This window comes from Macadamia integrifolia, unplaced genomic scaffold (genome assembly GCF_013358625.1).
Source record: "Macadamia integrifolia cultivar HAES 741 unplaced genomic scaffold, SCU_Mint_v3 scaffold500, whole genome shotgun sequence".
Classification (NCBI taxonomy): Eukaryota; Viridiplantae; Streptophyta; class Magnoliopsida; order Proteales; family Proteaceae; genus Macadamia; species Macadamia integrifolia.
In genome coordinates, this window is record NW_024870467.1 from 184,111 (window position 1) to 201,578 (window position 17,468).

The following is a 17,468-nucleotide window of genomic DNA, read 5'->3' on the forward strand; positions in this document are numbered from 1 at the left end:
CCAAAGGAAAAACCCATCGCTAAAGCCGTAAAATAAGGAATGAAAAAGTGGGGGCTTGTAATACTTGAGTTTCTTGGTTCTTATATATTGGAAATTAAGCATTATTGTAGATCAAGATGAAATTCTAATAATAGTGAATGATTGGATTATGTCTTAATATATTGGCTTTTGATGGAGGAGATTAAAAAAAATGGTCACATGGAAAAAAAGGGGCACATGGAATCTCCATCAAAGAATGATAAAATATCACATTCAGTATAGTTTAATGGAGGAATTCATTTTAGCGTTTTAATTAAAAATCCTTTGCTTCAAATCTATCAATTTTCTTAATTTTCAAATGTTGTACTTATTGGAATATGATTCCACTAAGAAGACCAGCTAGGGTCAACCCGACCCAACCCGGCCCAACCTTGAGCCCGGTAGGGTTGGGCCTAAGCATGAACCCAGTAGGGTTGGGTTAGGATTGGGTTGAGTTTTGGGACCTAGGGTTGGGTTAGGGTTGTAAGAAACCCGGCCCAACCCGGCCTTGTTTCACCCCTACCGTGTGTCATAAGACACAAAGAGAATTCAAGCAGGAACCCATTGAAATATCGAATCTTCCCTCGAAGGAAGGGAATCTCACCATATTCTTTGAGATATAGGTAGTATAGGAAAGCTTCTATAATGGAAACGATCTTGCCATTCTCTCCTATTATAACGCTTACCAGATCTAGACTCTTACCTACAATGGACGACTACCAAATCAAGAATCAACACGGGCAACCACCATCTCCAAGTATAAAAACCCAAGTAAACCCCTTTCCAGAGGATGAATCTCTTTCCATTATAATTGGAATTAGCTGTTTGCATAGATATGAATTAGGCATCGGAGAGTCCTGGCAGGATCAGCCTGACACACACTCTTTTGTGCTTGTTTCTCTTTGTAGGCTTCAGAGGAGGCCTAGAACGATTTTCAGCCACAACAACTTCAAATTGAGAAAAAATTGTTACTTTTAATTTTTCATTTCTCTTATCATCCATAGACACTTTGACACATGTTATCTGTATGGCCTAGAAGGAGACATATTTCAATTCAACCAATGTGTTCTGCAAAAAATTTGCAAAATAACCAAGAAGTATAATATTAAAGCAAAGAAAGCTATAACATAAATTTTGAGTCCCCAGTTTTTTATAGTGGCAATCAATTGAGCCACGATTGAAGCATACTGAACAGTTGTAGGTTGTGAAGAAAAGTGATCTGATTGGTAATTTTGTTGCTATTTGTCATACTCTTCAAATGAAGAGTAGATATTCAATTATTTCCAGTTGTCAAACACCTGCACATTATAGCAACTCTGATGAGAATGACCAAATGCAAGAAGGTATGCTTTCTATATACAGATTTTCACTAATTGCCCTTTTTTATAAAAGATAACAGAATGGCATCATTAATGTGCAATGGCTTATTTGTTGTTCTGTGCTGAGATTTTATTTATGGGTTCATTTAGTCAATATCTACTCTTTGTTTGACAGCTGGAAATAATTGAATATCGACTATTGATGCGGATCCGGGTTCCAAAGTTGGAATCAGATTGCTTATGGGCCCATCCAAGTGTTAGATAACTCAAATCAAAGAACTAATGGTAGAACAATAAATAAACTCAAGTTTCTAAAGAAGGTGGCAATTCTCTAAATAGGTAGAAATTTATAAAGGAGTGGCAGTTTTTGTAATTAACACAAAGCTTTCAGAAATAATGGCAAACTTGTAAATAATGCAATTCAACCCAATTAAGAAACAATGAATAATGTATGGTGGGAGAGGGATAATCTTGGAGTTAAACTTTGACAAAGGATAGTGGGGCATAAACAAAAAAGAAAGGGGTAATATGGGAAAGTGGAGATAGAAATATTACATCCAAGAGAAGGGGGTTGTCTTCAACCTCCCAATTCAGAGACAAGGAGGAAACCAGTGAGGATTCCAAGGATATATTCCTTCAGTGTTTATCGATTAGTGTTGAATTGCATGTGTAGGATCGCATCTCCCAGCTCTATTAAACCCTCCAAAACAAAACCCGACAGATCAGCTATTGCCTCAATACTAAGCTCCTGAAATCATAAGGGCGACAAACATAGATCTGGGTAGGTTTGCAGGTTATTCTCTCACAGAAAAGGTCTCTTTCAGGCCTAAGATTCAAGGGTTAGAGTCGCCCAAGGGAGGTGAACCTTCGACCAAAGCCTCAGCCTAAGCAGGTCAAACACAAAGGAGATTGATGAGTTTGTGTAGGGCCAGGTAAAAGGAAAATACAACAGAAAAAATAATAAGAATTAGAAAGAAGAAGATCAGAGGGAGGGATATGCAAGCCTCTCAGCAGCCATGGTTTTAAGCCAAAAGCTGCAACCAAATTTCAATTCTACAAAAATCTGTATTTTTCACCGTGTTACATGCCTATAAACGGAAAATCAAAGCATAAAATTCGAAACCAATTAAAATGGAAACTAATCTAAATTAGAAACTGAAATAAAAATTTGAATATCCCACAACACCCTACTCTAACAATAAAGGAAACAAATAAATAGTTAAAGTGCTAAATTAACCCCAAATCTTCTGACACCCAACTGCATCAACTCTGGTATGATTATTTCTATCTTCACTCAATTCTTGATTCCATATTATATTTTTTTCCATATACAGTAACATCAATTTTAATATCTAAATTTTAAAACAACCATATAAGTCATTGTAAGATTTTACTTCTTTTCAACTAAGAGAAGGCACACCTTAGCCAACAGAATGTTCAAGGGGCAAACTAACTTCTATACCAATAGCAACAAACATCATCCAAGGAAACAATTATAATAAATATGTCTTTTTGTCATTGAAACTCATGACAATAATGATTTTATCAATAAGTCTTACCTACAATCTTTGGATGAAGAAAAACCAAGCGAATGATCTTCTCTTGCGGGAACTACAAAAACCACCATCTCACTCTTTCTTCCTTCGGTGTTACCTTTTTCTTTCCAAGGGATGGGCTTGGGCTGTCTAAGAACTTCTTTGGAAGAAGAAGCCAATAGAAAAAAAAAATTATCAACGCAGAAGAACTGATTTTGCAAAAATAGATAAAGTTTCAGTTGATAAATCCCTTAGAGTTGACAAATCAAAAGTTCATTCTCTTGGGCAAAGGGGCAGGAATACACAACATGGGCCCATCCTTACTATCACAGAGAGAGAGAGAGAGAGAGAGAGATAACTTGTGTAGGAGGCAGTATGGTAGTGTTGATATACACATTGATTTCTTTGGAATATGATAAATAGAGTTCGTAGGGGAAAGTTTTAAGTCATGCAATGATAATACATAGTTTCTTAAAAGAATTGATATATTATGTGTTAAGTTTGTCTCGAATTCTTGACCCGTTTTGAAGATTGATCCGATCCGACATATTTTGGTGGCGACCCGAATGGAAATTTTTCTGAGATCTGTGAATGGAAGCAGAGGGGGTATGGTTCGACCAGATCGACCATGACCCGATGGGTCGACCCACGATTTTGATGTATATATAATGTACTGTTGCTTGTTGAGAAAGTCATTGTATTCTAGGGTTTTCACGCAGCTAGGGTTTCAAGGCGAGTTTTTCCTCGCCGCTGCTAGGGTGTAATCTCTCTTCTGCATAGTGAATCATCTTCTTCTTCGCCCAAGGACGTAGCACACCACCCTGGTGTGTGAACCTCGTTAAATCTCTTTGTCGTACGGATCTATTGTCTCTTTATTATTCGTGTTTCTTGGTATTTGATCTAACAAACTGGTATCAGAGCTCTGGGTTACTTCGATCCATGGCTTCAACGAAATACGATCTTAATAGGTTTGACGGCAACATCAGTTTTAGTTTATGGCAGGTTCGAATGATGGTTGTTCTCACGCAGTAGGATTTGAAGAAAACCCTATTTGGGAAGGCGAAGAAACCTGCAACTATGTCCGATGATGATTGGAGCGATTTGGATGATAAAACCCTTTCAGCTATTCAGTTATGTCTTTCGAATGATGTTCTATAGGAAGTTCTCTCAGAGAAAATGACTGCAGAGTTATAGATGAAGTTAGAGAACCTCTACCTCACCAAATCCCTCACCAATAGGTTAAGATTGAATCAACAACTGTATACCCTTCATATGGGTGAAGGTACTTCTATTAAATCCCATATATCTGAGTTCAATTCAATTGTTACTGATTTGAAAAGGATAGATATTAAAATAGACGATGAAGATTTGGTCCTATTATTGTTATGTTCTCTGCCTCCATCTTATAAACATTTTAGGGATACCATGATTTATGGTAGAGAGACAATCTCTATTGAGGATGTCAAAATGAATCTGCAAAGCAAGCAGAAGATTGATGATGAATTGACAACTACCAATAAATCTGATGGTGTTGGTTTGGTAGCTAGGGGGAGAACGAATGAAAGGGGTTCGATGGTGATAAAAAGAAGGCTAGATCAAAATCTAAGCACAAGAATTTAACCTGCAATTACTGTAAGAAAAATGAGCATATTAAATCTGAATACTATAAGCTTTTAAATAAGCAGAAGGCAGGTGGTGGTGCTCAAAATCAACAGAAAAGAGATGATTCTGCAAAAGCCAGTATTGCTGAAGATGAGAGTGAGTCTGATATGCTTTTGGTGATTGATGATAAAGTTAGATCATAGGATGAATGGATTCTTGACTCTGGTTGTTCCTACCATATGTGTCCCAATCGTGAATGGTTCTCCACATACGAATCAGTTCGAGGTGGAGTTGTGTTGACGGGAAATAATGCTTCTTCTAAGACTATTGGAATGGGAACGATCAATATCAAGATGTATGATGGTATTGTCAGAACCTTGTCCAATGTCAGTCATGTCCCTGATTTGAAGAAGAATCTCATCAGTTTAGGCACTCTTGATTCAAATGGGTGCAAGTATACAGCTGAAAGTGGAGTCATGAAGATCAGCAAGGGTGTTTCTCTTATTGATGAAAGAAATCAAGATTGGCAGTTTGTATGTGTTGCAGGGTACTACAGTCACTGGGTCTGTTGCAGTAGCTACATCATCTATGTCTGAATCAGATGTCACAAATTTGTGGCACATGAGGTTAGGCCATATGAGTGAAAGAGGGATGACATCATTAAGTAAACGGGCTTATTGTGTGGTCAGAGTACAGGAGCAATGGAGTTCTGTGAGCATTGTGTATTTGAGAAGTAGAAAAGAGTTAGTTTCAGTACTGCTATTCATAGGACCAAGGGAACTTTGGACTACATTCATTCAGACCTATGGGGGCCCTCCAGGGTTGCTTCAAAGGGGGTTGGCGCAAGATACTTGCTTACTTTCATTGACGATTTCTCTAGGAAGGTTTGGGTCTATTTCTTGAAGCACAAAAATGAAGTATTTGTCACTTTCAAATAGTGGAAGAATTTGCTTGAGAAGCAGATCGGGAAACAAATTAAAAGGTTGAGAACCGATAATGGCCTAGAGTTTTGTGAAGGTGACTTTAATGAGTTCTGCAAAAATTAAGGTATTGCAAGACACCATACAGTTGTTAAAACATCCCAACAGAATGGAGTGGCGGAGCTTATGAATAGAACCTTGTTAGAAAAGGCAAGGTATATGTTATCAAATGCAGGTTTGGGCAAGGAGTTCTATGCAGAAGCAGTTAACACAGCAACCTTGTTGGTAAATCGATCTCCTTGCACAACTATTGAGTGCAAGACTCCAGAAGAAGTTTGGTTAGATAAACCTGCAGACTACTCAAATTTAAAAGTATTTGGATGTCCTACTTATGCACATGTAAATGAAGGGAAGTTGAAACCTAGGGCTAAGAAATGCATTTTTCTTGGGTATGGATCTGGAGTGAAAGGATACAGGTTGTGGTGTTCTGATCCAAAGTCTCCAAAATTTCTTATTAGCAGAGATGTTACTTTTGATGAATCTGCTATGTTGCATCCTAAGAAAGAAGCTCCTATTCATTGTGACGAAGGTCAAGAAAAATCTAGAGAGAAGGTGGAGTTTGAAATTGGTGGTTCATCTTCAAACAAAGCACAATCTAATTTAGTCCAATTGCCTACTTTTACTGAAGGAGATGATGCTCAAGAGAATCAAGAAGAAGAGCAGTACAGCATTGCCAAGGATAGACCAAGGAGGAATATTAGACAACCACAAAAGTATGGGCATGCTGAATTTGTTGCTTATGCATTGTCTGTTGCAAATACAATTGAAAATAGTGAGCCTGCAACATATTCTGAAGTTGTTGCTTCAATTGATTCTACAAAATGGTTGATTGCCATGAATGAGGAGATGGAATCTCTTCATAAAAATCAGATTTGGGAGCTTGTGAAGCTGAGAACAAGGAAGAAAATTGTTGGTTGCAAATGGGTCTTCAAGAAGAAGGAATCTGCCTCAAGTGTTGAAGATGCTAGGTACAAGGCACGTTTGGTTGCAAAGGGCTACAGTCAGGTACAAGGAATTGATTTTAATGATGTTTTCTCACCTGTTGTTAAGCATAGTTCTATTCGTGTCCTACTTGGTTTAGTTGCTATGCATGATTTGGAGTTGGAGCAACTTGATGTGAAAACAGCATTCTTGCATGGTGAACTAGAAGAACAGATTTATATGCATCAACCTGAAGGGTTTGTTATTGAAGGTAAGGAGGACCATGTATGCTTGTTGAAGAAGTCCCTATATGTTTTAAAACAGTCTCCTAGACAGTGGTATAAAAGGTTTGATTCAGTTATGGCTAGTTTTGGATACTCCAGGTGTCAATATGACTGTTGTGTTTATTTCAGAAAGCTCTTTGATGGGTCATTCATTTATTTGTTACTTTATGTTGATGATATGTTAATTGCAGCAAAAGATAGGAATGAGGTCAATAGGTTGAAGGAACAATTAAGTTCTGAATTTGAGATGAAAGATTTGGGGGCAGCAAGGAAGATCCTTAGTATGGAGATCAAGAGAGATAGAAAAGCAGGGAAGCTGTGGCTATCTCAACAAAAGTACACTGAGAAGGTATTGAATCGTTTTGGCATGAAAGATGCCAAACCTGTAACTACTCCTCCTGCATCTCATTTTAGACTTTCAACTGCTCTATCACCTAAGACAGATGAAGAGGTGGAGTACATGTCACTTGTTCCATACTCTAGTGCAGTTGGCTCTGTTATGTATGCTATGGTTTGCACTCGTCCTGACATTTCACAAGTTGTCAGTGTGGTGAGTAGATATTTGTCATGTCCAGGTAAAGCTCATTGGGAAGCAGTGAAGTGGATACTTAGGTACTTGAAAGGGACCTCTGGTGTTTGTTTGGAGTTTGGGAGGAATGGTAGTAGTTTATCTGGTTATGTTGATTCAGATTATGCAGGTGATCTTGACAAGAGAAGGTCACTCACAGGCTATGTATTTACTCTTGGAGGAAGTACAGTTAGTTGGAAAGCTACTTTACAAGCTACAGTTGCATTATCTACCACTGAAGCAGAGTATATGGCAGTGACTGAGGCAATTAAAGAAGTTATTTGACTTAGAGGTTTGTTGGGAGAACTCAGCATGGATCATACGGTGACTGTTGTCCATTGTGATAGCCAGAGTGCTATTCACTTGACTAAAGATTCAATGTATCATGAGAGGACAAAGCACATTGACGTTCGGTATCATTTCATAAAAGAGATAATTGCTCAAGGTAATATTCAAGTGTTGAAGATTGGTACTGAAGATAATCCAGCTGATATGTTGACTAAGCCTTTATGTGTTGGTAAGTTCGAGCATTGCTTGAACTTATTTGGTGTTTGTTGTGTTTGAGTTCATCCCTTTGTAGGGCTATTGGAGAAGATGAAGATATTAGCTATTTGTTTATCTGTTGGAGGAGAATTCAAGGCAAGGTGGAGATTTGTTAAGTTTGTCTTGAATTTTTTACCCGTTTTGAAGATTAACCCGATCCGACATATTTTGGTGGCGACCCGAATGGAAATTTTTCTGAGATCTATGATGGAAGTAGAGGGGTTAGGCCGACAGGCCCAAGCTCGGAGCCCATCATTGATCTCGTATGGAGGTGCGGGGGCGTAGCCCCAGCGGTATGGTTCTACCGGATCGACCGCGACCCGATGGGTTGACCCACGATTTTGATGTATATATAATGTACTGTTGCTTGTTGAGAAAGTCATTGTATTCTAGGGTTTTCACGCAGCTAGGGTTTCAGGGCGAGTTTTTCCTCGCCGCTTCTAGGGTGTAATCTCTCTTCTGCATAGTGAATCATCTTCTTCTTCGCCCGAGGACGTAGCACACCACCCTGGTGTGTGAACCTCGTTAAATCTCTGTGTCGTACGGATCTATTGTCTCTTTATTATTTGTGTTTCTTAGTGTTTGATCTAACATTATGTTGTTCCCTAATTAGGATGGTAAAGCGAGTAATATATTAGGTTTTGTACTCTTCACTGCTTTCAATGAAAGTTGAATGGTTCTCATTCAATCCCAATATGATCCGGTCCATGTGGTTGTGGGGTCAATATGGGCCCGCGGGACTAATCAAGCCGAAGCCTTAGATACCCGTTGTTAGCCAAAAAAAAAAAGAATATATATTAGATCATTTCCTATTTAGGGTGGTTTACTTATTAATGTCTATTAGATGATTCCTAGTAAGACATAGTTATAATCAGAAATGTGGAAGGAGGTATAGGGAATCTCAAGCTTAGGGTATGAAACAACAATAAATTAACTTGGACATGTAATTCCATTCCCAAATGATTATAGAAGTTCTCTCTGTAACAGACTTTTCAGTTTGAGGGTGGGATTGTAGGTCAAAGTCGGATGAGAAGAAAAGGTAGAAGGAAACAAGTGGAGGACATCTTGTTCACACATGCCCACTATGACTTGCTTTCAATTTTCTTCTTTCTTTTTTTTTGGGGTGGGGGGGTGTGGGGGTGGGGTTGGTTTTCATTAGTGAGGTGGATCCGGTTGAATAAAAAGAAAGGGGGAGGATTCTCTTTTAACTTCTCTAACTTGTTTTCTGAAGAGTGAGATATGAGGTTCAAGAATATGGCATTCAGCCATTGAACATGGGATTGGCTTTCTGATCTAAATCAGTTAGAATTCTATAAATTGGAATCATGAGAAACAAGCTAAACTTTTCCAAAGTTATATTTTTTTTGGAGTTTTTGATTAAAAAAACTTAGGGATCTCGACCAAAAATGCATATCAAATATGAATCTTTGGAAATTCAGAAGAGGAGTCTTGCTTTAATTCTGAAACCATTTATCTTTTGTTTCATTGTTCAATTGACATTATCACATGTCTTCCCCTTCTCAACTTTAGAGTTTGTGCGTTTAACAGCATGGGGCAAAACCTCTCCATTTACAAGGAACTGTTAAAACAAAGGAGTTAAATTTCCAACAATTAAAAATACAAAGGTAAAACAGACTATCAAATCAAATCAGTTCCCTTATTTAACAATTTATTATTTAACTTAAAGTCCAGTGTCCCAATGTAGGAATGAAAGAAAAATATACCCACTTTTTCTACTAAAGGGAATTTGTGAATTAAATGGAAGTAAAGAAACCATGCGAAGTAAATACATCAAATTGGGAGTTAATGAAAGACAAGACCTCCACAGAATAAAAAATATATTCAGACACCTGGCCTAACAAATTAACACCATAAGAGTAGCAATAATATGAGTAATGATAAATTTCAAATTTAGATATTTTTTTTTATTTTTGTTAGCAATTTGAAAGTTCATTTACCAATTCAACATTCCTCAACAAAATCCGAAAGACACATCAAAGGATAGCTATACATGCCACAACTCTACTTCATTAGAAGGAGTGAGGTTTCTGCCCAACCATTTCCAAACAACAAGTTAATTTTCTCTTCTACTACTACGATGATTAGAAATGAGAGACCAAAGGAAGAAACTATCACGATTATGAGTTAAAGAGATGATCAACCATTCTTAAAAGCTTGGAGCCTAATGGCACTTACTTCTTCGGGTAGAAGATGAAATAGTTGCCGATACTCTTTCGCTTCTCAACCCTCACTTGCATCGAAACATACTGCACACAATGTTACACACCAATTAAGACAAATTTATGTAACTTTAGCACTTGGAGTTCTTCTTAAGAATGGTAATGATGAAACCGACTTCCCTCATAATTAATACCTATTGAATCTGATGTGCCAACTATGGCTATTTACACATATAAGCCATAACAAGAGCAGTGCTAACAACGGTTGATGAAGGGTATGAATACCCAGCTTGTTGCATAATGGGTTTGAGATTTGATCGAAATAATCCCCAAATCGAGCTGCAGATTCAATGAAACGAAGAGACAAAATGAAAAGAGAAAACCACTGGGAATGGGGTAGAAGAGAAATAGAAGAATGGGAAACAAAAGAAAAGAGAAAGACAAAGGAAATGGGGATTCAAACCCTGTCACAGTAAGTAAACCCCATAGATTTAGTAAAAATCTCACCCAAAAGGCACTAGCGAATCAACTAAGCTAGAGAGAGAGAGAGAGAGAGAGAGAGAGAGAGAAACTAAGATAATCATGGATAAGGATTTGTTCCCTCTTCCACTAATGTGACAAGATTTCGTTCTGCCAGATAATTAGATCTATATGCAACACGTAACGACAAAGAGATTAGAATTCAAAAGCGGTAAGGAGGGAGTGGAACTCGCGTAACGATCTCTGAAATTTTAGAGTTTTATCCGGATTTGGAAACCGGACACAACACTAAAGGCCAAGTGACGTATTGAGAGGGTAACTAAGGGCCTGGTGGTGGATAGTTGGCGGAGAAGGGAGCAGAGGTGGTGGTGGCAGTAAGAGGAGGCAAGGAGAAGTAAGGGTCGCGTTCTGTATTACCGTCTCTCCAGCCAAAGAATAGGAAAAGGCAGGTAGATGAATGGACATGTCTTCTGGAATTTGGTAAGTGTCTTCCGCATGGGAGAGGGGGTATTTTTGTCGCTTTACATTTCTCTAATACATACATATATATATATATATATATATATGTATAGAGAGAGAGAGATAAATAAGATGTATGTATTAGAGAAATGAAAAGGGACAAAATACAAGGAAAGGAAACCCCTACAATCCTCTTTGGACAGACCTAAATAAGGGAAGAGGGATTCCTAAAACAAACAGGACAAACCCTAAATCAAACGAAAGGAGAACCAAAGGAGCAACATTATATTCTATAATACACCACATTACTAGCACCATCCTCCACAAAAGAATGCAGCTCACTTGGGAAATCCAATAACTGAATTAATATTTCTTCATTAAAGGAAGCAAAGGAGGCCATGAAATCAGCCGGTCTATTTACTTCCCTCTAAACGTCTTGAACTCCCTTCTAATTAGAGACCCAGGCAAATGAATAATCTTACTTTTAACAAACTGAATCTCTCATGGGCCTTTAATCTCCCCATTCAAGATTCCCACTGCCAACTTTGAATCCCAACAAACCAACACTCCATAGATGTTATTATCCACACACAGAGAGCAATACCCTAGAAAATAGCAAATAACTCCATATATAGGACCGAAACAATGTTCCAGTGGTGTATGCTTTTTGCAGATGATATTGTTTTGGTTGGTAAAATTGTGGCATAAATTAATGATAAGTTGGAATTATGGAGATATACTTTGGAATCGAGAGGTCTTAAGATAAGTAGAATGAAGACTGAATATATGATGTGTAACTTTACTCAATTGAGGATCGATGGTGAGGGAGTGAAATTGAGGGGAGAGAGATCCCACAAAGTGACTGCTTCAGATATCTGGGCTCTACCTTAAACAAGGAAGGTGAGATTGATGATGATGTTTCCCATAGAATTAAAGTATGATGGATGAAATGGGGAGGGGGGTCTAGAGTGTTATGTGATCGACGGATTCCTTTAAAACTTAAGGAAAAATTATACAGGACTGTCATAAGACCAGCTATGATGTATGGTCCAAAATATTGGGCAGTCAAGAAGTATAACGTAGATAAGTTGAATGTGGCAAAGATGAGGATGTTGAGATGGATGTGCGGCAAAACCCTAAGAGATAGAATAAGAAATGACCAAGTTAGAACCATTAGAAATATACCTAATTCAAGATAAGCTCAGAGAATGTCGGTTACAATGGTTTGGGCATGTCCAAAGGAGGCATTCGGATGCCTCAGTATGGAGGAGTGACTAGATGCAAATGGATGGAACTAAAAGGGCTAGGGGCAGACCAAAAACGATCATTGATGAGTTAGTAAAAAGAGACATGCAAAAGTTAAGTCTTCACCCATGTATGGTATCGAACAGATCTACTTGGAGGGCTATGATCTGGGTTGCCGATTCATGAGTGGGATGTCCAAAAGTTTTTTTTTTTTTTTACACAGTTGGATCTAGGTAGCCGGCCCCATTTAGTTGGGATAAGGCTGAGTTGTGTTGTTGTTGTTGTTGTTGTTGTTGTTGTTGTATAGGACCAAAGCAATGTTCCCTAAATCAGCAAATGCTACGATGTCGTATCCGTTGTTATCACAAATGAGGCCTCCATATGAAGCTCTATCTTAGTTGAGGGGCACCATCACAATGCAAAGAATATACTTGGAGGGAAAAACCAAGAGTAAGCTCTAGGAATATTTACTATCGAAGACATACAAATTCCCCAATTATCAACAAAAAATTGGTTTTGAGGATTGAAAACACCCAAGAATTGAAGAGATGAACATTTAACCTTCACATCATCCACAATTGCAACAAGAATTTGAGGTCTAGTCCTCATTTAACACTAAATAATCTAAAGTTTCTTTCTTTCCAAATGTGTTGATCCGTAGCACAAAAAGCTAGCCTCCCAATAGCCCTTAGTGGGTCCTCATCGTTGAACTTATATTTTATGCAAACATCTATAACTCGAAGAGAATGTCATCCATTTTGGGAACATAATGAAAGGACATCCCCCCAAATAGCTGAAGTAAAAGAACAACAAAAAAATAAGTGGTTTCGGTTCCCAATACCTGCCCATCAAAAGACACATTGAGATATTGAGCCGAAGGGTAGGTAAGGCATCCACAAGATTGAGCCAAGTTATAAGTGAATGTGATGCAGCAGCACTATGATGGGTCAACCCAAACCCGCTCCAGCACCCAGACCAAGAAGCAGATCCAATTTAGGATCAAAGTTACTGATTTGGGTTCAAAATTATTAGGATATTCTAGGATTTTATTTTATTTGAGAATATTTGTTTCCTATTTGAGTCCTTATTTGCTTCCAATTCTGTTAGCCTAGGTGTAAGAGATTTTATTTCTATTTTAGTTTTTTACTTTAATTAAAAGGTTTTAATTTTACTTTATTATAAATTAGACATGATTCAAGGGAAGAATTAGTTGAATTGAAGAAAGAATGAAGTCGTGAAAGGCCTGCATGACTGTCTTCTCCCCCCTTCTCCTTTCTCTCTTATTCCCCCCTTGTCCAGGTAGACAACCCCCCATTTTCTTCTCTTCCCTGTGATCTTTTTTGTCTCCCCCTCTTCTTTCTTCTTCCTCTCCCATTGATCGGCTACCTCTTCTATTTTTTGTTTCTACTAAACCAATACAGGTACTCTGTTTTATGGGTAACCTAAATAGCCCTGATTGTTGGAGTCGATCTCCATTGATACTCCACTGATGGGCCTGAGATTTAGGGCATAAGAAACCCTATCCTAAGGAACTTAAACCCTAGAATTTCTATGATACCCTACTTTTAAACCTGGTTTACTTACACGGTAGACCCGGTTTAACTATGCATGACCTGAACCAGAGAGGGTTAAGGCGGGTTCCCTATGAACCATGATGGCAAGGGTGACTTTGAGCACAGGTTGGCCAGACAAGTCTGAGTCAGTGCCAAAGGAGACGGGTGTACCCAAGCCATGTACATGTACGTATCATAAGACTATGTACGGGTAATCTGGTATGTAGTCATATCCTAAAGTGCATACGTATTATATACCTTGTGCCGAGAGTGAGATACATGCTGAGCGTCGAATTCCATCAAATCTCAATTGTTTGGCTAGGTTTTGACCAACAGGTGGGCGGTCACAGGTGGGCAACCCGCCCACCAGTGTGACCCACCCATGTGATTACTAGATATTCTCTAGTATAAATAATACTTATTATTTTTTTTCTCATTTAATGCATTGAAGAGTGGGTGAGAAAAGTAAAGAAGAGAGAGAAAAGAAAGGAAGAAAAGAGAACGAAGAAGAAGAAAGGAAAAGAAAAAGAGGAAGAAATGATTTTAAGCGACGCCGAGGTTTGATCTTCTCATTCCGGCACCGAAAAAGTGATCCCCAACACGAGACCTACGATTTGAGGTGAGTGAAGGCTATACTTCTTAAACTTTCACAAAACCCCAAGTGAAACCTTTGATTTGGGTAGAGTTCCTTGAGATCTTGTTAATCCCACTTGAAATGATGAATCTAAGGTTTAATAGATGGTATATGTATTGATTTTGAAAGTTTTAAAGAAGTGTTTGCAAGATTTGAGAAGCATTGGTGATTTCTTGAGTTTAAGATATGATTTTGGGGTTTTGGAAGAGTTCTTGAGCAAAGAAGGTAAGATTGCTTTTCAATCCTTAAATCTAACTTAGATCTAGGTTTGAATCACCTTATGAGACATTAGATGTGTGAAAATGTGATTGGAACAGCCCCATTTGATTTTCTCAAGATTGAGGAGTGTTTTAAGAGAGAAAACCAATTTTCACACCAACAGGTGGATGAAGACCGGTGGGTAAACCCGCCCACCTGTAAGGGCCCGCCTGTTGGGGCAGAACCTTAATTCCAATAGGTGGGCAAGGACCGGTGGGTGAAGACCGATGGGCTATCTGGCCCGCCTATTGAACCGGTGGGCAAAGAGTGGTGGGCTATCTGACTCACCTGTTGAACCGATGGGCGAAGATCGATGGGTTGTCTGGCCCACCTGTTGGCCCACCAGTCAGAATTTTTAGCCCGAATGGGCCCAAAACGGGTGGGCAACCTTATTTTATGATTTTAAACATGATTGAAACATCAAACCTCATTAGTTTTGATCCCAAGGTGGTGAAATACTAACCTCATTCGCTTATGATAGGTTCCACTAGAAACTTACATTTCTCACGCCGGATCTCACCCGTACCGAATGTGAGCTTTTGTACACAACAGGTAAGTGGGGAGAGGACATTTGAATTTATTTTAAGGCGTGTTTTTACATCATTAAATTGTATCTAGACTAGCCATATCATATCATGTAAATTATGTGTAGATTAGTCATCCTCGTCTACCATTCGCACGCATTGCTTGTGCATTCTAAACAAATGATTTATGATATGTGTGTTATGCTTTACATTCTCAATGCTAAATGATTGATGTGCATATGTGACGAATTATTGGATTACTGTGCATGATGCATTATTAGACTAGACGTTGTAGTCAGTTTGGAAACGAATGCCTTGATGGCCAGTGGTATGGGATGCGGTGGCACTATGCAATCGTACTTTATCATATAGGAGCATGCGGTTTTGGATTATCATTCCCTATGCTATGACCCTTCCCAATAGGGGTTGAGGTGTTGGGTTATCACTTGGGGGAAGCAGTGGTCGCGATTGTCGGGTCACTGTGGCGGTTAGACATACGCCTGGCTGTTCATTAGGACAGTCAGCAACCTCAGTGGTATATTCAAGAGGGCCAATTGTATTGCTTTTAAATTGCCAAGGTCGGCACCTTTACATTTCTGTCATTTACTTTTATGTTGAGAGCCGGTGGTCGACATATTTTATTTTTCTGAGTACTCACGGTGGGCCTTCTCCGACAACCCTATGGGCATATCGCGGGATGGAGTTCGCAACTCATATCTGGGGTATACGCGCACTATGGTTGTGAGTAACACATAACCTAAGACTTAGAAATGTTGTTTAGGTATATAAAATAAAAATGAATTGCATTGCATATAGTGCATATGGATGTGAATGCTTGTGTGATCTTTCTTTTCACTTACTGAGCTAGTGAGCTCATCCCACATGCACACCTCTTTTAGATGATTTTGCAAGTCACCCGCCTGAAGATTAGGAGTTAGGCCCCACCGTCGAGTTTCCTGTTGAGGATTGGTGGGTCCTTCAGGCATATGAGCATGGTGCTGATTGTATATGCGAGGGCTGTGCTGTGGGATCGCAGTAATGACACCATACAGGATTTTGCTTTTTGATTTTTGATGACCTCCCCTTTGTGTACTTGATATGCAAATTATTATTCTTTTTGTATAAATATCATGTCTGCTGGCCCACATGTACTTAGCTATATACTAAAATTTGGGTATCAAGTATATTAGGGATATTTATAGGTAATTTAAGTCTTCCGTTGAACTTTCGAACACTTATCTTAGATGTGGGTATGCTGTGGTGAGATACTATATCAGATGATCCTGGTAGGTTTTGGGTTAACCAGAGTTAACTCGGTCACCGGTCTGGTTCTGTGTGAACGGGGTGTGACAATGGTTGTATCAAAGCGTGATGCTCTATCCACTCACAACATACCATTTAGACCCCATAGAATCTATAATAGGAAATGGGGTTGGGTAAATATAAAAACTTTAAAGAAATAAAAGCCAAAAAAAAATGGTGCATTTATTTATTACATTTCATGGCATGCATAAGAGAAAGTTTGCTTGGAATAAAAGATTAGTTATTTGATTGCATAACCCATCGAGTATGGATTTAATAAAATTTTGACAGCATAATAATGTTAAAACAAGATTTCCCAAAATTTTTAAATACAAGCACCTGATAGACAACATACATAACACCATACTAGCAAGTCCAAATTACAGAGAAAAGTACAAAAAAAAATTAGTCCACTATAAACACATAAACAACATAGAGACAAGTAAAAAACTGACTAGGATAGGCAAGCTAAGTCCTCAGAGACCCTCGTCATCATCTAGCTCTACTAGTCCATCCCTCCTAGGCCTTGATTTAACATTGAGCCGACGGTCGTAGTAATCAAACCTCGCATTCACTAGTTGCACATCCCTTCGGAGGATAAAGTCAGCTGAAATAGCATCGAACGTTGCGTCCAAATCCTCGCTCAATCTTAGGAAGGAATTCTCTAATGTAGCGTGCCTTTCTAAGATATTTTTCTCTCTAGTAACACTCTCATCTAGTCTTCTCAAAAGCTGATCTTGCCCATCTTTTAAGGCCCTCATGCTAGTCATCATGCTCTCAAAGTCAAATACGCCACTTTCAGGTGGTGGGGCTCTATGCTGTGTGTCTGCAGCCCTAGGAAAGTCAGGATCAACATCTCTCAAATCAAGAGGCTCCTCCTCGAGGATATCCTCATCCAGAAAGTCCTCCTCCTCGAATTGAGGAACATAATCCTCGTCCTGCTCAATATTCTCCTCCTCCTCCATATGGACATCCTCCCTGTTCCTGCCTCCTCGAGCTCCTGCCCTCTGAGGTACATCTATAAGAGCTTGGAGACCCATCCTACGTAGGTTTTCCCTGCTAA

At 38.8% G+C, this 17,468-nt stretch overlaps 1 long non-coding RNA gene across 2 annotated transcripts; it reads right to left on the reverse strand.

The window, feature by feature from the left end:
* Positions 1–1,661: 1,661 nt before the first annotated feature.
* On the reverse strand, positions 1,662–10,887 carry LOC122068963. 2 transcript variants are annotated; one of them, XR_006137307.1, is made up of 4 exons: positions 10,145–10,887; positions 9,967–10,037; positions 2,897–3,032; positions 1,662–2,221 (listed from the first exon to the last, which is right to left on the reverse strand). It is a non-coding gene; the product is annotated as an uncharacterized LOC122068963 (long non-coding RNA). The 2 variants fall into 2 exon arrangements; XR_006137308.1 differs by lacking the exon at positions 2,897–3,032.
* Between the last annotated feature and the right edge of the window lie 6,581 nt (positions 10,888–17,468).